The sequence below is a fragment of the Pleurodeles waltl genome, chromosome 4_2, assembly GCF_031143425.1.
Source record: "Pleurodeles waltl isolate 20211129_DDA chromosome 4_2, aPleWal1.hap1.20221129, whole genome shotgun sequence".
Taxonomy (NCBI): Eukaryota; Metazoa; Chordata; class Amphibia; order Caudata; family Salamandridae; genus Pleurodeles; species Pleurodeles waltl.
Window position 1 is genome coordinate 505,991,433 of NC_090443.1, and position 23,916 is coordinate 506,015,348.

The window sequence follows — 23,916 nt, forward strand, 5'->3', positions numbered from 1 at the left end:
AGGAAATCTATTCCCCTCTTGGAGGAAGAGGGTGCTGGATATCCAGACCTGCTTCCTCTGAGAGGGGATGATAGTGATGGTGATGATGAGGAGGGGGAAGATGTACACTCCAGGAACAAACTGATCCAACTGTACTTAGTGACTAAGAGGTACTATTTGATGCTGTTGTTGTCTGTACTGCATACTGTCAGTATGCCTTATCCTGCATGGGGGTGTTGGGTCTATAGACATTTTCACTGTGACCAGGTTTGCATGTGACATGTGACATGATGGATAACTTGTTAGACATTTCTGTTGACACCACCCCATGTTATGCGTGGGGGGCCACTCATGCAATGAAGGTATGAATAAATGATTTAAATGACAATTGCATGCACACTTCGATTTGATTCAACAAAGTGACAGGGGACATTAACATTGGTGAACGTGTTTTATTTGGTGTCAGGGATGCCATGGTGCTCCTTACAGTGATGGGAGTGGGCTACTGGTGGATGTCCATATTGGCTCCATGGTCTCAGCAATTGTTGGCAGTGGTAATATGTCCATATGTTATTTACAAGTTTTTGGGTTGCCATTGCACGGTGGGGATGGTGGTTCAGTGGCACACTTGGGGGACAGTTCTTGTCAGAGTCACTTCTTAGAGGGGGCCTTGGTCTTGGCAGGTTTTCCAGTGCCATATCTGGGCCTGAGGGACCGTTTGGGTGCCTGGTGTTGGCCTGTACGGGTTGAGGTGCTGGTCTCCTGTGTGTCCTCAGATGGTGGCACCAGTCCAGTTGCTGTTGCTGTCTGGTCTATATCTTTATCTGTGGTAGGGGCTTCCTGGTCTGTGGGGGTCTCAGGCTGGGTAGAGACACAGTGCAGCAGCGCACCTGCTATGGTGGCCATGGTGGTACTGAGCAGTTTCCACTGCTCCATGGTCTCTTGATGTTGGGCTATCTGCAGCCTTTGACTCTGCTCCAAGGTGGCCACAATCTGGCCCATCCTGTCCTGGGTATGGTGGTATGCTCCCAGGACCTCAGAGATCATGTCCTGGCCTGCAGCATCCATCCTGTGGCTTCCCCCCCGGGCCAGTGATGCCCTCCACTAGGCCTATCCCCCTGTGCCTGTGTCCCCTGCACAGGTCTGGTGGTACCATTGTCTTCCTGCCTGTTGGTATGTGGTGACTGTGGCCTCTATCCTTGTGTTCCATCTGTGGCCTGAATACACAGCTGTGGGGCCGGTTGCCCTGGCCTGATGTTGGTGGCTGGGTTTTAGGGTTGTCAGTGGTGTCCTGGATGGGGCTGCTGGATGGTGACAGTCCAAGACTGTGTGAGGGGCCAGGGTATTCCTCACTGTCCTGAGTTCCCTCTCCAGTGTCCTGAGTGGTGCCTCTGTCTCCATGTGGGGCACTGCCACTCCTTGTCCTGTCTGTCAGGGTGGAATGGGTGGTGGTGCCTGTTGGGGGGAATGGACATGTCTGTTACAATTGCTAATTCGGATGGGGTGCATAGGGCTGGGCTATTTTGTGCAGGTTTTCCACTGTTGGGCCATGCAGGGTGCCTTTGTGAGGTTGCCATTGCATTTTGCTTGGGATGTGGAGGTGCATTGTGGGTGGTGTAGTGCCATTGTGATTCCTTGCAGGGGGTAGGTGGCTGTGCACAGGAGGAGGGAAGTGGGCCTGTTGGTGGAGTTGTGGCCATGCAGGGTGACTGGATGTTGTAATTATGGCCTTGGTGTAGTAGTGGTCCTGGTGGCTGTTGGAGCGGTGGGGTGGAGCATGCATTACAGGTGTGGTGGATATGGGGTAATTGTAGATGACTTACCCAAGCCCATTCCTCCAGTGAGGCCCTCAGGGTGCAGGATGGCCAGTACCTTTTCCTCCCAGTCAGGGTAGTCGGGTGGTGTTGGTGGAGGTCCTCCCCCAGTCTTCTGGACCGCAATGTTGTGTCGGGATGCCATGGACATCACCTTCCCGCGCAGGTCGTTCCATCTCTTGCGGATATCATCCCTCATGCGTGGATGGTTTCCCACTGCTTTGACCTTGTTGACAGTGGTCTGCCATAACTCCATCTTCCTGGCGATGGGTGTGTGCTGGACCTGTGCCCCGAATAATTGTGGCTCGACCTCCAGTATCTTGTCCACCATGGTCCTTAGCTCCCTTTCTGTGAAGCATGGGTGCTTGGGGGGTGCCATGGTGTGTGTTGTAGGTGGTGTGTTGTGTGGATCTAGGTGAAGGTGCTGTTGTGTGGTGTGATTTGTGTGTTGTGGCGTTCAGTGTGTGCTTGTGGAGTTCTCAGTCTCAGTTGTCCTATTGGCGATGCAAAGGATTGTGGGGAGTGCCTGTGAGTGTTTTATAGTGTTGTGGATGTGTGTCAGGTGTGTGGGTTTCTAACTTGCCAATGTGTGCTTTTTTTTACTGTTGGGTCACATTGCTGGCCGTGGCGGTCTGTACCGCCAATGGTCGTTCGACTTCCACTGACCGCTGCAGTGATTTGTGCTTCATTATTTGGAGGGTGGGAAATTTGTGTGCTCAGCAGTGGCGGGGTGGGATGTCCAGCATTTTCGCCAACAAGGCCCTGGCGGTGACTGGTGGCAGGAAAATGTTTGGAGGATTCTTATTTTTGCATCTCTATATGGCGGGTTTCCGTTCACCGTTGCAACGGCGGGAAACGGTGTTTATCGCCATGTTCATAATGACCCCCTAAATTTGTAGCCCATGTTGGCAAATCTCATAACAATGCGATCCACACTTACTAGGTGTGTTCTGAGGTCCTCATCTGTGAGGTAGATGCCATCTACATAGGACAGGGCCTTGGGATCAGTATCATGTAATATTGATGTTACACGGGCTGAGAACAGTCCTGGACTGTTCTTATACCCTTGAGGGAGGCAGCAAAATAGCCAAGCACACTGAAGGCACTCAAATCCCTACTTTCACATGTTAGATTTTGATAGAAAAACTATGGAAATATCAAAGGTTGTTTTATATTTATTGCGCACTAGGGGGCATATTTATACTTAGTTTGCACTGGATTTGCATCATTTGTTTTTTACGCAAATCCGGCGCAAACATAACTCCATATTTATACTTTGGCGCTATACTCGTCTAGCACCAAAGTTATGAAGTTGGCGTAATTTTTTTACCGTGAAAACCTACCTTGCGTCAATGAGATGCAAGGTAGGCGTTCCTGGGCAAAAAATTACTCTAAGGCCCTAGCGCCTGATTTATCCTCCTGTGCAAAAATGGTGCACAGGAGGTAGGCAGGCCTAAATAATGGCGCTAAGTCTGCTTAGCGCCATTATTTAACACCTGGGTCAGGGCAGGAGTTACGGGACCTGTGGGCTCATTTCCATGGTGGGACTCTATGGAATGAGTCCACAGGTGCCCTCCCCATGCCCCAGGGACACCCCCACCCACACCAGAGGGACAGTGGAGGATGAGGGACCCCATCTTGGATAAGTAAAGGTAAGTACAGGTAAGTATATATATATTTTTTTGAAGTGCCATAGGGGGCCTAACTTGGGCCCCCCTACCTGGCACTGTGCCCAATGGCCATGCCCATGGCACATAAGTCCCCTGGGCATGGCCATGGGGCTGGGGGACATGACTCCTGTCTTTACTAAGACAGGAGTCATGTCCATGGGGGTTGTGTGTCAAAAAAATGACGCTGGTCAGTTAGATACATTTTTTGACTCTAACTTGACTAGCGCCATTCTTTGACGCACAACCTCCTGTTTCCCCGACGCCTCCCCCACCTGGTTAACGTAATTTATTTTGACGCTAATCGGGCATTACCGCCGGCTAACGTCATTCCTTAAATATGATGCCCGGCTGGCGTCCAGGAATGGTGCTAGCGGGCGGTATACTTTTTGACGCAAACCTACGCTATCGTAGGTTTGCGTCAAAAAGTATAAATCAGGGCCTAAGTTGCTAATAAGTGCTGTGCCATGTGCATTTTATATTGCATATGTGCATGTATGACTGTTAAGATGTCTGTAATCTAAGACTATTCTATAGGAATGGTCCGGCTTAGCTACTTGAAACAAGGGTTATTCATTGATGATACACGGGGTTCAGTTACTCCCTTGTACTCGATTTTTTAGAGTATTTCTCTCACTGGAGCTTTAGCCTTATTTTTAAATGGGTTTTGCTGGTGGAACTGTGGAGTTGCTCTAATTGGTGTAACGTGGTAGGGGGAATGTCTACCCCCCCCTATATGGTTGTGGTACAGCACTGGATCCTGCACCAATGTCCAATCTATGGCATAAGCTTCTTTTAGCACACCTGGAACAAGGACTGAGAAAGAAGGCAACATTACATCTTCTCCTTGTGGGAGATTACGGACAAATTCAGGTGGCCAATCCTTTCCTGCCAGAGGGATGTCATAACTAAGCATTAATCTTCCTCAAAATATACCTTTAATAGTGCGCTCTATTATGTCTCCCTCAATTTGATTTTTTACTTTATAAACCCTCTCGGGTGGGGAGACACGCCTGTCCGCAGTTTCAACTTCAAGAAAGTCATTAGTTGCTGTCACATCCAGAAGCTCTTTTTTTTAAACAGAAGTTTATTGCATTTTTTGCATCAATATTTACATGCAGTACATTATTAAAACAACAGTTTGTCGTCAGGAGTATTTTCGAGAGGGTCTATAGTGCCTCCTATCAAATCCAGATAGCTCCTATAAGTAATCTACAATATAGTGCAACCGCCCTCTCCTGATTTCCTCTTCTAGTGTTATCAAGTAGTCAGTGTCTTATTTCTCAAACTTCATAATGGTTAAACTCTGTACTTCCCCCACCCGTTCTTTGGGAATTCCCTAGTCACTACACCAGGCATGCGTCTTGTTCCACTTGATTCTTGGTGTTAAGGCACAGGGATTTCTGCAATCTGTGGTAGTTGCAGGTGGTGTGTGGTCCTGGCAGTTCTTCGGCTTTCTTTTACGGGATGTTCCCCACCCTCGAAGATGAGCCCCACCATTCTTTCTGTTGTGGTCCATCTCCCACTCCACCCAAATGAGGTTTCTGCTCCTCAGATTTGCTAATCTTTGAGGGCATCTGTTAAGGCCTCTCATGCCCGTACTCCCTCGAGTGAAGTACGTCCCCTCTTGGCCTCTCTGAGTCATCTTATTAGTATCCCGCCCATTCGGTGAATTATGTCTTCCAAATGGCTATGCGAGGACCCCCTCTGCCCTTCCAGTTTCTGGTTATTTCCCTTTTTCTGAGCACATAGGCTAAGTCTTGGAATCGGCTAGTGGTCTTATTTTTAGATGTGTGTGAGAACCAGCTCAGCAAGCATCGGTCCGTCGAACATGGGACCTCTTTTTCTATAACAGTAAAGACTGTTTATGTGATTCCCTTCTAAATCCCCCCCAGCGCAGGGCACCCCCAGAGCATATGAAAAAATGTGGCGCTTACTTCCTTACAATAAGCGCATTTAGCTGTGTTTATGTGATACATATTATTAATTTTCTCTGGTGTAAGGTATGCTCTATAAAATATATATAGAAATTAATTAGCTTAAACCGGACATTGTGGCCTTCACTGTATTATAGTGGATGTTTTCACAGTCCTTGTCCCCAGTCGTCTTACCAAGGTCTGTTTCCCACTTATTTTTCAGGCCATCCAGTGGCTTCATTGCTTCCCTTCTTAGTCTCCCAAATATTCAGGTTACGGCTTTGATCGTCTCTGATGTCATCACTAGATATTGACAACTAATTGATTGGTGTGGTTCCTCTATCCTAGCTTTCCAGTGTCATTTAATATCTTCCGTAACTGCCGTATGTAAAAGAAAGTGACTTCTTGGCAATTCATGCTGGGCCATAATTTCCTCGAACGCAAGGAGCGCTCTGTTATCATAGAGTGCTCTCATCTCAGTCGCTCCTGCTTCCTTCCATGACCTCAACTTTCTCCAAGATCCTCCATGTAGAAGTTCCTCCAAAAACCTATCGGGATGTTTGGAGAGTATGGGATCTTTATAGGTATTTTTCAGAGGTGTCTTTCCTAGCAATGTTGTGTAACCTGGAATTCAGGTTTGTTTCTTCTATCAGTGCCTGGGAGCCGTAGAATCACTCTACACAAAGCTGCTGGGTCAGGGACCAATATGGGGAGTGATCCTCCCGGTGTTCTTCTACCTGCTACCCATTGTGTAAACCATTGCAGCTGGTCTGCCAGATAGTATGCCTCAAACTCTGGGACTGTCATACCTCCCTCCGTTGTCGGTCTCTGCAGTGTGGTCAGAGCTACTTGGCGGCGCCAGAACCCCATATGAATCCCATTATTATCTTATCAATTTCTCTGAAGTATGCCCTAGGAACCCATAGGGGCAATGTTGTAAAAGAGTATAGCAACATAGGAAGTGCCACCATTTTTAGAAGAGCCACTCTCCCTGCTACAGAAATCAGTAGTGTGGACCAGAACAAGATACTTGTCTTCAGGCCTCTCATGGCCCTACCCAGATTACCATCTAGCAGATCATCTGTGCGGTGGTATATGTGGACCCCTAGATAAGTAAGGGAACGAGATTGCCAGGGCAAGGGTCCTAGCTCATCCAGGAGTATGCCATCTGCCTGTACTGGGAACAGACTGGATTTGTTCCAGTTTACCTGAAGTCCTGACAAGAAGCCATATTGCTTAAACATATTTTGCGCTCCTGGGAGATCTCTCTGGGCATTCCGAAGGAAAAGGAGCATATCATCTGCATATAATGCAATATAGTGCTCTTTGTTATCCACCTCCAATCATCAGTACATCGTCCCTCCTCTGGCCCAGCATGCCAAGGGTGCTAGGGCTAATGCAAATTGTCTAATGCCCTTCTCCACCCTGTAATCCCAAGATATTTTGTCATCCTGTTCGGACTCTAGCTGTCAGGTCCATATAAAGTAAACGGGTCCAGGAAATGAATGCCTCCCCTAGCCCCACATTTTCCATCACTTCATATAAAAAGGGCCATTCCAGGCTGTCAAAGGCCTTTTCTGTGTCTACTGTTAGGACTGCTGCTGTCTGCCTACCGGATGTAGTGGCCCTCAGAACTGCACAGAGGCGCCATATGTTATGTGCTGTCCTTCTCCCTGGGATAAATCCTGATTGATCTGCGTGGATCCGTAGAGTCATATGAGGCAGCAGGCCCGTCACCAAGATCCTGCCTAAGATCTTATAATCCGTATTTAACATTGAGAGTGGCGTATCAGCGTGTTTATCATGGGGCTCTTTGCCTGGTTTTAACAAGGGAACAATTAGGGCATCTCTGGTAGATTGTAGTAGTATACAAATTGTCTTGGCCATGTTAAGCATATTGGTCAGTCTAGGAACTAGTGTTTCTCTATAGGTGTCATAAAACTCAATAGGGATTCCATCAGTCTTATTTTGGGCCATGCTTTTAATTGCTGCCCGAACTTCCTGGATTGAGATTTCAACTCCTAATGCCTCTATATGCTCTGGGGGCAATCGTAGTAATTGTAGGGTGTCCAATAACTCCCTTAGTTCCGTCATTGGGAGTCCTGCACGTGCTATATAGAGCTGTGCATAGTACTCTCGGAATATTGTATTAATCTCTTTTTGTCTGTATTGTCTCGAGCCATCTTCTGCTTCAGGTTCTACAATAACTGATCCTCGCTTGGTGGGATTCACCCACCAAGCTAATAGCATGCCCGTACTGTCTCTTTCAGCGTGGGCCCGCATCATATAGTTTCGGTAGTCAAAACAATGTAATTTTCCAACCTTAACTGCTACGCTTTCCTTTACAGTGAGGAGCTCCTGGAGTAGCTCCGGATGGTCGGGGAGTTTTTTTTCACTCTCCAGGAGCAAAGTCTCTGCTGTTAAGACCGCTTGGAGTAAAGTTCTCCTGACCCCTCCCACTTCTGACATGCATCTTCCTCTGATTACTGTTTTAAATGCATCCCATCCTGCTGGGGAAGTCGGCTGTTCCTGTGTTTTCTTCAAAATATTGAGTAATAGCCATGCCTATCGCAGTTCGGAATACTGGATCCTCCAGGGTTTCTGGGCACATTTGCCACGTCGGAATGCTTGGGCGTTCTTCTCCCCATCTAAGACAGAGTAAGAGTGGGTTGTAATCTGATAGGGTATGAGTCAGAAATTCAGTTTTATGTACCTGAGTATGTATTTCCAGGGAGCATAGAATAGCATCTAATCGGACGTGCAAATCCTATATGATGGAATGGCAAGAATAATCCCTATCCGTGGGATGTTGCCTTCTCCAAGAGTCTATCACCCCCCATTCCAGTTGCCACTTTGAAAAGGCTCAGGCTACACTCTCCGTCTGCGTGCTTGGAAGGGGTGGGTGCGATCTATCCAGGATAGGATCCGCTATACAATTGTAATCCCCTCCCAGTGTTACCGGGCATATTAGAAAAGGGGCCAAGACTCTGGATACGCCAGCAGAGAACTGGAACCCCTCCTCCCCCTCCATATCCAGATCAGTGCCCCAGGACCCAGATCAGCGCACATATGCATAGCTGTAGCGCTGAGCCTTCCTTGGCTGTTAGGTGTGTTTCCTGTAGGAGGGCAATTTGCACCCCTCTACGCTGCAGATAGGAGTAGACTTTATATAGCTTAGCCATGGTATGCATCCCTTTAATATTTAAAGTGATTATCTTATATGTTGTGGTGTCTGCCATGTGTAATCTTAACTCTTCTTATCGCAGCCCTGCTATCCTGTGCCCAGCGCCCTTCTGGGAGCTCTCGGCCCTCCATTAGTATAATTAGTGTGGTGACGTGACTCCGGACTCCCCATTCCCCAAATCAGGCTAACTGTGAACAATCCCCAAAACTCCCTGTCCCCAGGACAAATGGGTCGCCCCTCCTCATCCAGACTATTACACTTAATTTAATATTGGCGAAGATGTCCACCAATCAAGGTCAAGCGGTGGTTGCAATCAACAGTCAACATCCCACCGACTTCCCCCTACCTGCCATCATTGTCATCTTATATCTGCTCCTCAGCTCTGTCCTATAGTTTCCGACCAGGTTAGTGTAAGTATCCATCACCAATATCTCATCGGTCGGTCCCCTCAAGATCAGGTTCTCCATGTTCAACAGCTGTGCAATTAGTTCCCTCGTACCAGTGCCCTACTTGGGTAGATAGTGAGTAAGAATGCCCCCAACCACCGCCAGGTGCTAGATCATACTTAGTGCTTGTCAGTTAGTCTCAAAAGCATTTATCTGCCGTTTTGGGGGTGATTTTGGGCATCTCATCTTCCGAATGGTCCGAAGAACCCTCTAAGCTAGGTATGGAGGCCTCGCTATTTGTTTCCGTTGCCATCGGCTGGTGCCTTCTCGTCTCTTCCTGCTCATCTCAGCCATTATTGCTATTGCCCTTTGCTGATCTTTTCATGCATTTGTTTTAGTTGGTGTGCCGCGTTGGGTTCCGCACTCTCTTTTTAACTTTCTTCTTCCGTGCGATGTTGTCTGCCAGAGGTGTACGACTAGGTCCAGGTTGCTCTTGGAGGTCCAGCCTGTCCCATACTTCCTTGGGTGAGTGAAAGAAATGTGTCCCCTCAGCCGTGGAGAATCTAAGATGGGCAGGAAACATCATGGCATACTTCACATTTAGGCCCACGTTTATATTCTTTTTTAGCGCCTCATTTGCATAATTTTTTGACGCAAAAGAGGCGCAAACTTACAAAATACAATTGTATTCTATAAGTTTGCGCCACTTTTGCGTCAAAAAGGGGTGCAAATGCGGTGCTAAAAAAGTATAAATATTGGCCTTAGATGTCTTAGTCTCGACTTTGTTTCAGTGAACGTTGCTCTTTGTTTCTGTATGGCCTTAGTAAAGTCTGGGAAGATCATAATTTTATGATTGTTCACCATTATCTCACATTTCGCTTGCGCCCTTGCCAGGATGTGGTTGCGATCTCGGTAATGTGAGAGACGAGCTACAATAGGCCTTGGGGGCATTCCAGGATGTGGCGGCTTAGCTGGGACCCTATGGGCCCTCTCCTGCGCGTAATAGGCAGAAAGTCCCTCAGGTGCTATCTCTTCTTGCAGACATCTCTCCCTGTAAGAAAATGCATTTCTCCCCTCCACTCTTTTGGGAATACCTACGATGCAGATATTACACTGTCCTCTGCTCAGAGTTCTAGGGTGCGCACCTTCGTCTCCATTGTAGTTAGCCAGGTCTGCAAGGAAACTACCTTGGGGTTAAGCTCCGTCAGTGTTTTCTCAGTCGTGGTTACTCTTTTGGCCAATCTCGGATGGTCATCCTTGAGAATGCCAATGTATACTCCCAGTGCATCTAATGTGGTTTCGAATGATTCTCTTGCGGTTGTGATGGCTTGCAAGATGTCCATCAGCGTGGGGTCTCGCTGGGGTTCTTCTGTTGTGGTATTCAGTCTCGTTGAGAGCGTCCCATTACCCTCTGCTCCTCCCCCTGCTCCATCCTTTTGTTTATTCATCTTTCCAATGGTGGCAATTAGGGGCAGGTGGCCTCTCAGGCACTACTCCAGTCAGATGGAGGGCTTCTAGTCTATGTGTGCTCCGAGTCCCTCCATCCAAGGCCCCAAGGGACGCTACTTCGGCAGAATTGAGCGCCCTTCCCCTTCTTTGTTCTTTTTAGAGCATCTTGGCACTCTGGGCACTAGCCCACAATGTTGCGCTAGGCTGGTTGCTCCTCTCAATGAGGGGTTCTTGTACAGGGTACATGCGATTTGTCTGTGGCCACCTCTGGTCTCCTGGGCCCCGGTCCACAGGCCCCTCGATGTTTTAGGGCCGGGGATATGCAGAGCCAGCCTCCCCCGGCATTCAAAGGCACTCTATTGTTCTTATCACATTTCCGTACTGTTTGCCTTCAGGGCGCCCTCTTAGATTTGCCTCCTCACCTCTGTCCATTGCCTCCGTTGCTGCTCTGCGGAAGCTCTGTCCATCGTGTGGCCTCCGCAATTGTCTTGGTACTCCTCCGTCTCCCCTTCCACCGGACAGGTTAGTCGGCAGCCTGCAAGGGTCACCAGACTCTTTCAGGTTCCCTCATCCGGTCTGCGGGTCCTCCGCTCTTCTGCAGGCGCCTTCCTTTCCTCACGCACTCATCACTGCCATTTCATCTGGGCCCCACACAGTTGCTCAGGGCCCTTAGGTACAGGGAACCAGTCGGTGACCCTTGTGCATTCATGCTGCCCTCAGGGCCTGCAGCAGGGTCCCGGGGAGATCACAGGGGGAGCACCGGAGGGAGGAATCTCATGGGGGCCTCCTCACCTCTGTCCCTCGTCTCTGCTGCCGCTCAGCGGGAGTGCTGCCCGTTTCACAGCTCCTGCAATCACCTCGGTCCTCTTCCGACTCCTCGCCCACTGGATAGTCCGGTCGGCAGTTAGGCATGGTCGCTAGGTTCGCACAGGTTCTTCTTTCTGACCTGCAGGTTTTCTGTTGTTCTGTAGGCGTCCCCTTTTCTCCGTGCACTGGGCGCTACCATTTTGCTTCGACCCCTCGCCGTTACTCGAGGCCTTTAGGAACAGGGAGTCGAACAGCGTCCTTTGTGAACTCACATTATTTTCGGGGCCTGTAGCTGGGGCCTGGGTTGATTATAGGAGGGTTACTGGAAAGCCCAATCTCATTGGGGCCTGAGTTTGTTCAGGATTGCTAGGGATGTGGGGTCGCCGGGCAGGAGCTTGGCGATTTGCGTCTTGCTGCATCTGCCGCTGGCCCCACCCTCTCACATCCAGAAGCTCTCGAAGATTCTGGCGTACTATTGTGACCTCTGCTGTGCTGTCTAGCAGAGTCACTGCCCATTTCCTGTTCTTCAGCAAAGTTCTCATTATGTGTGCCATTTTTTGCAGCAACCCTTTTCTTTATGAATTTAGTTTTTTTGCTGTGAAAGTTTCTCTTCCTGTTTAATTGAAAATTTGGATGAGTGTTGTGAATCTTTTTTTGTTTTCACTTACTTGTTGTGGTGTTCTGACTGCCTTTCTCTCTCACTGTGTTTGTCGGGTGAGTCCTGAAAGGAATGAGATTGGTGATTATCAGTATATTGATATCTTTTGGGAGATTTTAAAGCTACCCAATTTTTAAAATTATAGTATTTCTTAGAGGTCTCCGAACTCAGAAATTCTCCTCTTTCTTTTTTATTATCTTTGCTATATTTTTGTTTATCCCAGCATTTTTTTTAGACCCCTCTTCTGCTTGTTTGGTAGAATACTTATTGGATTTACCTTGTAATGGTGGTTTACCTGGTCTAGCTCCCAGACTATCCCTACCTATACTATTATAGGTTTTGATGATAATCTTAGATAGGTCGCATTCTTGTTCCAGCTGAGGAATGTCTTGGAGCCGCTGGGGAACTGCCAATGCTACTGCTTCCCCTTTTAAGTTACTTAATATAATGTAGGACACTGTGGCAAAAATTTCCATTAATTGCATCCCCAAGTACAGGCCTGGGGCTGCCGCGTAATCATCTTGAATGTGTTTTAACAGTTCCAGAAGATTCGCAAGTGTTAGTGTACCGTGTGCGGTAGTATAGAGTGTAGCAAAAACTGCACCACAAGTAGCACAGTTGTCCACTGAGGGAACCATCCCAAAGGGCAAGCACATTGTGAGAATTCTATGTTTGTCTTGAGGTCCCATATGGGAAACACTACTTCCTGTGCACTTATTTTCTGTGCTAGCCAAAACAGAATGTATTCATGTCTGGTGGGTACTTTATCCATTGTTGAATGCACACTGGGGCAGTGTTAAAGGTCAGAATTACGAATTATATTGAGCATCTATATATATTTCTAGGAAATGATTTTATAAGTGGCATACGTCCGCTACTTGTAAGTTTCCTACATTAGTGTGTGGTATATATGTGGCCATTTTTGGCCATGTAGGACTTTCATTACTTAAAGGAACCAATCTCAAATTTTGTGGAACATGTGGTAGGGTGCCATCAAGCCAATTTTGGCGTTCTTGAAAATATAGTGGTATGTCTATGCATATGGTCTGTATTGTGCCGGTGTATTTGCAATTGTGTAATTCTGAAATGTATGTGAGTTGTCATCTACTGCTGGAAAGATGATCCAGGAATTGAAAATTTCAGTTCTGTATGCGTTGTGTGCCTCAACCATGAATGTAACTTCCCCACCCTCATCAGCGAGCCCATGATTTAATAAATGTTGTATGAGAGGTTGTCTCATGTTTGCTGCAATTGCTACCCATTGAGGGTCTTCTATATTTGAAAATGGTCAGTTCAGAGATATAAACACCTATCTGGGGAGATACAAGCTTGAGCAACCCACAGTCTAAATTAGGTACTATCTATTTAGCTGAGGAGGATATTGCCCTAATACCATGGATGTCTCCATGTAAGGTGATTAGGGTGGCTGTAGCATTTAAAGAGACAGAGATACTCAAGAGATCTGTAAAGCTAGTGCCTAACCAACGTTGGTGACGCCATCTCGTAGGACTCTCACCATAAAGATGAGACTGCTGAATTTGGGTGGTGGCACCACTGCATGTGGGGGTCTAGCCAAACCTACACCTTTTGGCAGCTGCCTGCCTAACCCTTTCAGTTAGCTAGCTGCACCTCACCCACCCTAAAAAGTAAAGGTGATTTGTAGCAGCCTTAATGCATGACACTCTGACTCCTCTGGAAGTCATGATAGAACAGATCTTACACCTTTCCCTCATTTGAACATGGCCTCATGTAAGACAGACAGAAAAATGCAGGACAAGTTTAATATATTTTATTGAAGCAATTGCATTCTATGTAAAAAGGCATGAGCTGTGATTATTAGGAAGATCAAACACACCATAATTTTCATTGTGACCATGAACGTGAAACAAATAAAAAGTCCCACCATCTTGTCACCATAGTGAATCTAAAATCCCTACACATACTTCTAGCTTCTATAGGAGAGTGTAGTAGTGTTAGCTCTTGTCTGCCCGTACTAGTCTCTAAAAGGAAGTCCCAACACCCTACCTGAATAATCAGCAGGGTTTGTTTTCCTGTGGTCTGCTGGCAGTCCTCCCAAGTAGCTGGATCGATGAGGCCAAGTTCAGCAGATCTGCAACAACATGGTATAGTATAAGATGGCTGGCTGCAATGTTCCCTCTAACCTTATTTTGACAGTGTGGTGTTTTTATAATAAAAACTTGTTGTTTTCTAGGAATTGGCCTGATGTTATAATGCGTCTTTTCTGTATAGGCAATACTTGGTAGATTATTATATACAGCCGTGAGCAGAGTACAAGATGAGAATGTCGTGCAGAAGAAACTAATAACAAGCCCTGCTTGGAAAGGCAGCTGATAAAAATAACAAAACATCACAACTAAAATGAAGCCATGCTAAAATAATAAAAGCAATAAATGAAAATGAACTAGGGAAGAGGGCACCAGCCACAGGCCCGAAGCTAAAATAAGTGTGCCATAGCATTGCGCTAAAATGGACCCACGACAAAGGGGACCTCTCATTTTGTTGCCAAATCCTTTATAAAATTTTCTGAATAGCCATCTGTGGGCTGGGGCCTTTTCCAGTTTTAATGGAAAGTATTGCTGGGATGATTTTGTTCTCTGTGATGGGTTAATTGGTGGCGAGGGAGTCCTGTTGTGATATTTTGGGGAGAATGCAGGAGTCAAGGTATTTGATAATCTTAGTTATAGAGGTGGGAGTGTTGGAATTGTAGAGGTTGCATAAAATGATTTAAAGGGGTCGAGTGTACCTTTTGTTGATGTGGTGACCACCCCTTCTGGGCTCCTTATGGCCGATATAAGGGATTTGGTTTTTGTGTATTTTAAGTATTTTGCTAGTGATTTCCCAGTTTTGTTGCTATTGCACCGCCTGCCCGCATTGACCATGTCAATCCATTTCTGGGCCTTTTGGCTAAGGATATGTGTTAGAATTGGGGTCTTTGGTTGGCAGTCAGGTTACCCCGTGTCCAAGCAAGGATCCTCACTCTAGTCAGGGTAAAGGACAATCACACTCAGTTAACCCCTGCTCACCCCCTTGGTAGCTTGGCACGAGCAGGCAGGCTCAATTTCAAAAGCAATGTATAAAGTATTTGTACCAACACACACAGTAATACAGTGAAAACACTACAAAATGGACACCACACCAGTTTAGAAAAATTGGTAATATTTATCTAAATCAAACGAGACCAAAGCGACAAAAATCCAACATACACAAGTCAAGATATGTGTCTGAATCCTTAGAAAACAGTGAGAATGCTGTTGTTCCACAAAATACCTGGTTAACATCAAAGATAAAGCAGCACAGGCGAGTGTGCTTCAGAAAAGTCAGAGATGCGTCGATTCCTTACTGGCAAGTGAGGCTGTGTGTCGTTTCCTTCTACGGTCGGCAATGCATCTTTTTTCTCCATTGCAAGAGAGCGATGTTTCGATTTCAAGATGGGGCACCTCGACTTCACGCAGAGTTGGGCTGACTTAGACGCCCAGGGCCAAAGCATGAAAACTCTGGTTGCACAGTATAAGAAAACAGTGCTGCGTGGGGTTTGAGTTATCATCAGCCTCCATAAGTGGGTGTTGCGTGTCGTTTCTCCAGCCACGAAGTGTCGATCTCCCAGCCGCGATGCAGGTGGAGCGTCGATTCCAGCTACGAAGCCGACGGCGTGTCATTTATCAGCCGTGTTGTGGAAGGTGTGTCGATGATTTCCCCGCACAGCATTCTGTGAATGGATTTTCAGTTCTTGTCTGCCAACTTCATCTTTTAAGGGCCCAAGGACTGGATAGGGTACCACTTGGCAGGGCAGGAGACTCAGCAGAGAGTCTAGGTGCTGGCAGGGGAAGTCTTTGATGGTCCTGAGACTTCAGCAACAGGAGGCAAGCTCAGTTCAAGCCCTTGGAGATTCTTCTCATGCAGGAATGCACAACAAAGCCCAGTCTTTGTCCTCTTTCACAGGCAGAAACAGCAACTGCAGGATATCCCAACAAAGCACAGTCGCAGGCAGCACTTATCCTCAGCTCTTCTCCTTGGCAGAGGTTCCTCTTGATTCCAGAAGTGATCTAATTTTCAGGGGTTTTGGGTCCACTACTTATAACCCTTTCTGCCTTTGAAGTAGGCAAACCTCAAAGGAAAGTCTCTCTTGTTTGTAAGATCCTGCCTTGCCCAGGCCAGGCCCCAGACACACAGGGGGTTGGAGACTGCATTGTTTGAGGGCAGGCGCAGCCCTTTCAGGAGTGAGTGACCACTCTTCCCCTCCCTCACAGCAAAGATGGCTCATCAGGATATGCAGGCTACACCCCAGTTACCCTTGTGTCACTGTCTAGATGAGAGGTGCAAACAGCCCAACTGTTAAAATGACCCAGACAGGAAATCCACAAACAGACAGAGTCACAGAATGTTTTAAGCAAGAAAAGGCCTAATGTCTAAAAGTAGCATGTTCAAACACACAGTGTAAAAACAACCTTTACCAAAAGATGTATTTTTAAATAGTGATTTCAGAGACCCTAAACTCCATATTTCAAAGGGAATCTACACTTTAATAATATTTAAAGGCAGCCCCCATGTTAACCTATGAGAGAAATAGGCCTCGCACAGTGAAAACTAAATTTGGCAATATTTCACTGTTAGGAAATAGAAAATACATTAGTATACGTCCTACATTAAACATACACTACACCCTGCCTATATCTTAGGGGTGCCTTATATGTATGAAAAGGGAAGGATTAGGCCTGGCAAGTGGGTACACTTGCCAAGTCAAATTGGCAGTTTAAAACTGCACACACAGACACTGCAGTGGCAGGTCTGAGCCATGTTTACAGGGCTACTCATGTGGGTGGCACAACCAATGCTGCAGGCCCAGTAGTAGCATTTGATTTACAGGCCCTGGGCACCTCTAGTGCACTGTACTAGGGACATACTAGTAAATCAAGTATGCCAATCATGGAAAGCCAATTACACATACATTTTACATAGGAGCATTTGCACTTTAGCACTGGATAGCAGTGGTAAAGTGCCCAGAACAGCAAAAACAGAGTCCAGCACACATCGACAACCTGGGGAAGAGAGGCAAAACGTTAAGGGAGACCATGCCAAGGATGCCAAGTCTAACAATATGGCTATATTTGTATTGTGCTGCGCGCAATTTAGGTAGGAGAGATGAACCTTTAAAATTTCTAAGTTGGATATTTAGTCTTTGGATAATCTAATCTAGTTCCTTGAGATGGTTGGATATAACCTTGTTTTTTAGCGATGAGATGTGGATCAATGTCCCTCTTAATGTGGCTTTGAAGGCATTCCATCAGGTTGTAGGGGATGTGTAATTCGGGAGATTTTCTTTGAGGAAGTTTTCAATGGCCATCTTGATCTCTGTCCTATTTTTGGGGCCATCTAGATCTTTATTCAAGCTGCACTGTCAAAGTGGTGGGGTAGGACCATTGAGTGTTAATTGGATTGACACACACATGTGATCACAGATAACTATTGGTTCCATTTTCAGGGATTAAGAAAGGTGGAGTAGGGAGTTGCTCACCATAATATAGTCTGTTCATGAAAATGAATGATGGGGCGAGGAGTAGAAGGTGTAGTTGCTCCCAGTAGGGTTATGGAGATGCCAGACGTCTACGAGGCTATCATTATTACAGCAGATTTCCATTTGCTTGCATGCTTTATTGCATATAAATTTGTAAATTGATATTCTGTCTAGGTTACCGTTCATAGGCAAATTAAAGTCTCCACCTAAGATAAAGTTTGTCTGGAAGGTCTGAGAGCTGTTTGTCTAAATCCTTCCAATTATCAGTAGCTTTGTCATTCAGAGTGTAGAAATTCAGATCTCTTTATTTATCTTGGAGATGAGCCATCTGCCCGATTGGGCGTGAGTGTGTGATATGACTGAGATAACAGATTTTTTAAATATTAGTGTTCCCACCCCGTTCTTTTTGTGTAGGGTCGGGGTAAGGCCAAAGTCTGCAATCAATGACCTGTAGAATTTAATGTCATGAATAGATTTCAGGTGGGTCTCTTGTAAGAGGATGAAATCCCCCTTTAGTTTGTTACAGTAATCTCCCACTACTCTATGTTTCAATGGTTGGTTAAGCCCTTTGTGTTTAAAGAGAGTATGTTTAGGGGAAGAGCCATGGTGAGAGAGTGTGGTCTCTTCGGTCAGTAGGTGGATGTTTTGGGGGGGGAGAAACCTGCAGATGATAGTAAAGATGATGCTTGAGCTCGATTGGGTTGTTCAGTAGGCAGCAGCAAGTCTTGACCATAAGTGTGTTTGGTCTTCTGGGGTAGAGCATTGTGTATAGGTCGAAGTATGGCCTAGGTAACCGAGGGGGAGAGTGGAGGGGCCAGGCAGAGTTAAAAGCTAGAGTAGAGGAACCAGTTTATCAAATCATACAAGTAAAGCTAAAACAAAATCAACAAACCCAACCTTTACCCATCCTTCGCCCAACCCTATGTATAAGATGCATTCTCCCACCCTTATTCTACATGGGAGACATTGAGCGATGAGCTGGCCTGTCCCAAACTGGCTGGGTAGCTACCCAGCCCTACAGAATAGCTGGTTGGTAGCAATCGGAGACAGAGGGTCATGCTGTAAGGGAAAAAGGGAGTATTAATGTGTACTGGTTGTATGAGAAATGGGTCATAGCGAAAGTCCGTTGGGACGCCAAGAATATAGGCTAATTCGGTGTCTGAACTCTATCGCTAAAAGGAGCCTAAGTTATACTGAGATAAAACATAAATGATGTGCCTAAAGATTGCAGGCTAGAATGAGTATGGTTGGTGGTGGGATGCAAGATGAAGTTAGTCAGCGCTGGCGACTGAAGAAGCATTGCAGAGCTTTGTGATATGCTGAGGGTATTGTTCAGTGTAAGAAAGTGGTGAGGATTCACTCACTGAATTGGGCAGGGCATCTTGAGTTATCCATTGTAGTGCCGAAAGGGCAAGATAAGCGGTAAAGACCAGTGTAGGTAGCACAGGTAGTGGGGACTCCATGGTCAAACGCCATCCCTGACATCAAACATTTCCCCTCTAAAGAAATATAGCATTCATGCTATGAGACATTCATGCAAATCCTATGTATCTGGTGTGGTGTAACAAGGTACGGGTGCATTACGGAAATTCCAACAGGGTCAATCAGGGTTGGCCCTCAAGTATCAAACAAGGAATTTGTGCTCGATAACGTAAAATTAGAGCAAGATAGCTCCAGCAGTGGGGCTAGGTGCTACCCTGTGGGGTGGCACAGCGTAGTTTGGCATTAGCCCACCAGACTAGGAAGTCAATTTGATGGTCCAGGAAGTGTTCATGAGGAACTGTGACCTCTACCAATGGGATCTTGGCAGCTAAACATGAGGAGAGTCAGAAGATGTAAGCAAACCATGTGGACATTAGGGGGGTCATTACAACCTCGGCTGTCTTTTAAAAAGACCGCCGAGGCTGCGGGAGACAGAATACCGCCATTGGCGGCGGTATTCCTGGCTCCCTATTATGACTTTTCCGCTGGCCCAGCGGAAAAGTCACATCAACATTGCTGCCTGCTCGTAATAGAGAGGGGAGGGGCCGGCGGTATGGCCATGGCTATTGCGCCACGGTCATAATAGCTGGCGGAACACCGCCAGCCTGTTGGTGGTGTTACCGCCAACTTGCCGCCAGGGTCGTAATGACCCCCTAGATGTTTATCGCAGCCCAAACAGAAGAGTCCACAAACGTTTGTAGTTCTACTGGATCTGTGAAAAACAGGGTATTACCATGGACGACGATCCAGAATTTCGAACAGCCTGCAAATCCGTACGGAATGTTGGCATCTTTGAGAGACTGGCGGAAGGCCAAGAAGCTTTCTCTGATGGTCACTGTGTCCTTTGAGTAGTCCTACGCAATATTGGTTTTGGCTCCAGTGCAAGTATGGCTTCTGCATTGCAGTATCGTAGCGGTCTAAATATCATGGCTCTAGGTTGTGAGTTAGGAGGGCTAGAGCGTGACTTGCCCATCTGGACTCTATGAGCCCATTCTGTGTCAAAGATCTATCAAATTTGATACCCAGAGTGTGGGGTAACCAGGTTTCCAAAAATTCAACTCAAGAGTTTGCATCATCTTCCACCATTTCTGGTAGCCTGAATATGTACTGATTACCTCTGCAGTTCTGATCCTCCAACTCAGAGATGTCTTTCAACAGTGCTTTGATCTTCTTGGTGGCTGCATCCACTCTTGTCTTCTTGGAAGATGCAGAGTCCTCCAGTGTGTCAATTCATGTCTCTGCTTCTGTAGCTCTGCCTGCCATATTTTGAAAATCGTTCCTTAGGGCTTGAAGGTTTTGATGCATGGCATCTGTGTTTGCTTTTGTTTCCTGGGCCAGGTTATGTAAGGCACTGAGTCGCTGTAGAATCATATCGAGGCTGGCCCCGGAGTCTGTTTTAGGTTTAATGGAGGAGTCTGGCAGTAGAGGCTCCTCCTTGCCGAGCTTTGATGTTGATTTGTTGCACTATTGTGGAGATAGGAGTTGTAGGCCGTAGATAACGGCCTTGGATGAGAGCGATCATGTAGCCATGGCTCGAGCAGCGCCTCCGGACCACAGGCACAAGTATTTCTCTGTGCAGCTATACAGGCTGGTAAGTGTTCTCCAAGAGAGTCCTCTGTTGGGGTCAGCGTATTGTGCCTCCTAACTCACAGTCGCTTATGTGTTTGGCTGCTGTGCGATCTGCAAGGCACGGAGTTGCTGGGAGCTGCCAAGTTGCTTTCCTTGCACAGAAGCAGTGAGGAGACCAGTCCGGTCTGATGGCCGGTCTATGCCTCGATCTCCACATCTCAACCCTTTGTGATTAGTTTGCCTCCTTGGATTTGCCTCGGGTGTCTGGTGATCAGATTGTGCTTCGAAACTGCAGGGCCAGGCACAGAGCAGTTGGGTTAAGCCTCCATCTTGCTCGAGCCCAGGCCACCCCTCCCCAGCATTGAGGCATTAATGCAGGCAAACAAACAGATGGTTAAACCATCGATGGGAGGTTGGGTCATTTGAAGCATAATGTATTTTTTAATAAATGGGCTAAAAATAGATAAAGAGAAAGATGTCTGCAAAATTACATAACCTCTTTTCCCCCTCAGTTTACTCAGCCTACCCAACTTCTCTATCGCTAAATAATAATATTTTGGTAGACATATATACATATATATATATATATATATATATATATATATATATATATATATATATATATTCACTCAAAAACAAACGTTGAAGTGATGTTCTGCTTAGGTTTGGAAAGAGAGGTGAGCTAAACTAAAAAAAATAAAACAAAACTGTAGTATGGCAGTTATAATTTGGTGAACTGACTATAACTTGTGCCCCAGCATGAACTGCGTATGGGGTCACATATTAAATCACCCATGAAATGCTAAATGACAATATTGATGGCATCACATATTATATTTAAATAACAACCATATTGAAATTATTAACGAGATCAACCAATATTCTGGCAGTGAACTATGTGCTTTATGTATAAGGAGTAGTACAACAACACACACCAGTGCTTGGAATCTTACAAGCGTTCCTGTAAGCTTTTGAAAGATGCAATAGAGATTGGATATTTCAGAAGTCAAGAAACTTTGAAGGATGCAATTCTGTTCTTACTTGTATCCACCTAAGGTAAATGCTGAAAGTTATATGGTGCACCAATTACAAATCACTAAAGTTCGAGTAACATGCAGTGCTCCATATTAAACAAGCTAAAGGCTGAGCACATCTGATGTGGGTTGCAGAGGTTTTTCCTAGCTAGGTCGTGGCATAAAGCTTTACCCTTTTGGAACAAATCTGTGCGAGAAGGCAAAGCTTCTGTTGAAAATAGATGATCTACTATTCAATATTTGGACACATGCTCAAGTTAAATAGTTGTAATACTGTGTGCTATGGATACATTCTATGTAGAAAATACATTTTTAAGGTGTGGATGTATATTTCCATAACTCAGCTGAAGAGTTTGAGATACTGCAGATTGTTCAATCATGTAGAATGTAGGTGGGTCCCACTTAGAGGTTTTTTATCTGACACTGGGATTGTAAGCATGGCTCTTTCAATGTATGCCGTTGTGCTCTTTTCAGGAATGTGTGTAGTTTATTTTACTAAACTACAGAGGGCTATCTGTAGGGCCTGGCAGAAGTTGTGTTTTCAATGGCAAACACATACCTGTCAACCTCTTTACTTAAAATTGAGGGCCAGGTGAAGTCTTTAAATGGATGATCCCATTAAGGTGAATTGAAATTTGGCCACAGGTGTGGCGTATTGAATTACTTTAAGTCCACAGACTCTATAGGACTCTGTCGCAAAGATTGAATCATGTCATCAGAGATGTCATCATTGATGTCATTTGAGATGGCATCAGTGATGTCACCAGTGATGTACTTTAACATGTCATTAGTGGTGTAATATGTTTGGTCATAAGCTGTGTATGGTAAGGCTGCATGTTATAGTTACTTCAGTAAGCTATAACGGGTACATTTTAGGTTTTTTGTTTTTTAAACATTAGTCTTTATCTCTCGAAAATAACAAAACTGATGTGTACTGTTGTACTTTTCATCCTTGGCGTGATCTCCCTTAACCTTTTGCCTCTGTTTCCCATGTTGTTGATGTGTGCTGGACTCTGTTGTTGCTGTGTTTGTTACTCTGGGCACTTTACCACTGCTAACCAGTGCTAAAGTGCAAGTGCTGCTATACAAAATGTGTATGTAATTGGTTTATCCATGATTGGCATATTTGATTTACTAGTAAGTCCCTAGTAAAGTGCACTGGAGGTGCCCAGTGCCTGTAAATCAAATGCTATTAGTGAGCCTGCAGCACTGGTTGTGCCAACCGCATAAGTAGCTCTCTAATCGTGTCTCAGACCTGCCACTGCAGTATCTGTGTGTGCAGTTTTAACTGTAAATTCGACTTGGCAAGTGTACCCGCTTTCCAGGCCTAAACCTTCCCTTTTCTTACATGTAAGACACCCCTAAGGCAGGCCCTAGGTAGCCCCAAGGGCAGGGTGCAGTGTATGGTTAAGGTAGGACATATAGTAATGTGTTTTATATGTCCTGACAGTGAAATACTACTAAATTATTTTTTCACTGTTGCAAGGCCTGTCCCTCTCATAGGTTAATATGGGGGCTACCTTTAAATCTGATTAAAGTGTAGATTCCCTTTGGGAGAGGATAGACATGTGGAGTTTGGGGTCTCTGAGCTCAGAATTAAAAAATAAATCTTTTAGTAAAGTTGATTTTAAGATTGTGTGTTTGGAAATGCCACTTGAAAGTGAACATTTTCTTGCTTAAACCATTTTTGTGAGTCTGCCTGTTTATGGATTCCCTATCTGGGTCAGTTTGACAGTTGGGCTGGTGGCACCTCTCACTAGACAGTGACACAAAAGGGAGCTGGGCTGTAGTCTGCATTTCCTGATGAGCCATCTGTGTTAGGAGGGAGGGGATGAGTGGTCACTCATACCTGAAAGGGCTGTGCCTGCCCTTACACAATGCAGTCTCCAACCCACTGGTGTGTGTCTGGGGCCTGGCCTGGGCAAGGCAGGATTTCAAAATCAAGAGAGACTTTGCTTTGAAGTAAGCCTACTTCAAAGGGCAAAATGGGTATAAGAAGGGCACCCAAAACCACAGACTTTAGAACTCTTCTGGAAAACAAGAGGAACCTCTGCCTGGAGAAGAGCAATATAGCTGAGGAAGAAGAGCTGCCCTGCCTGTGACTGTGCTTTGTGGAGCCCTCCTGCAGTTGCTGCTTCTGCCTGTGCTAGAGGACAAAGACTGGACTTTGTGTTGCCTTCCTTCTTGTGAAGATCTCTCCAAGGGCTTGATTTAGAACTTGCCTCCTGTTGTTTGAAGTCTTAGGGACAGCAAAGACTTCTCTCTGCCAGCACCTGGAGTCTCTGGAGAGACTCCTACTCTGCCAAGTGGTGCCCATCCAGTTCCTGGGACTATGAAAGGAGAAGCTGGCAGGCCAAGAGTGAGAAATCCATGCACCGACCGTCGTGCTGGGAAAAGATCGACGCAACTCCATTCTGCAGCTAAAAAATCGACACGCC

At 46.0% G+C, this 23,916-nt stretch overlaps 1 protein-coding gene across 7 annotated transcripts in view; it reads left to right on the forward strand.

Moving 5' to 3' along the window:
* Positions 1-23,916, forward strand: part of LOC138293019 (dimethylaniline monooxygenase [N-oxide-forming] 2-like) — a 284,486-nt gene that overhangs the window by 231,558 nt on the left and 29,012 nt on the right. The window lies entirely within an intron of this gene.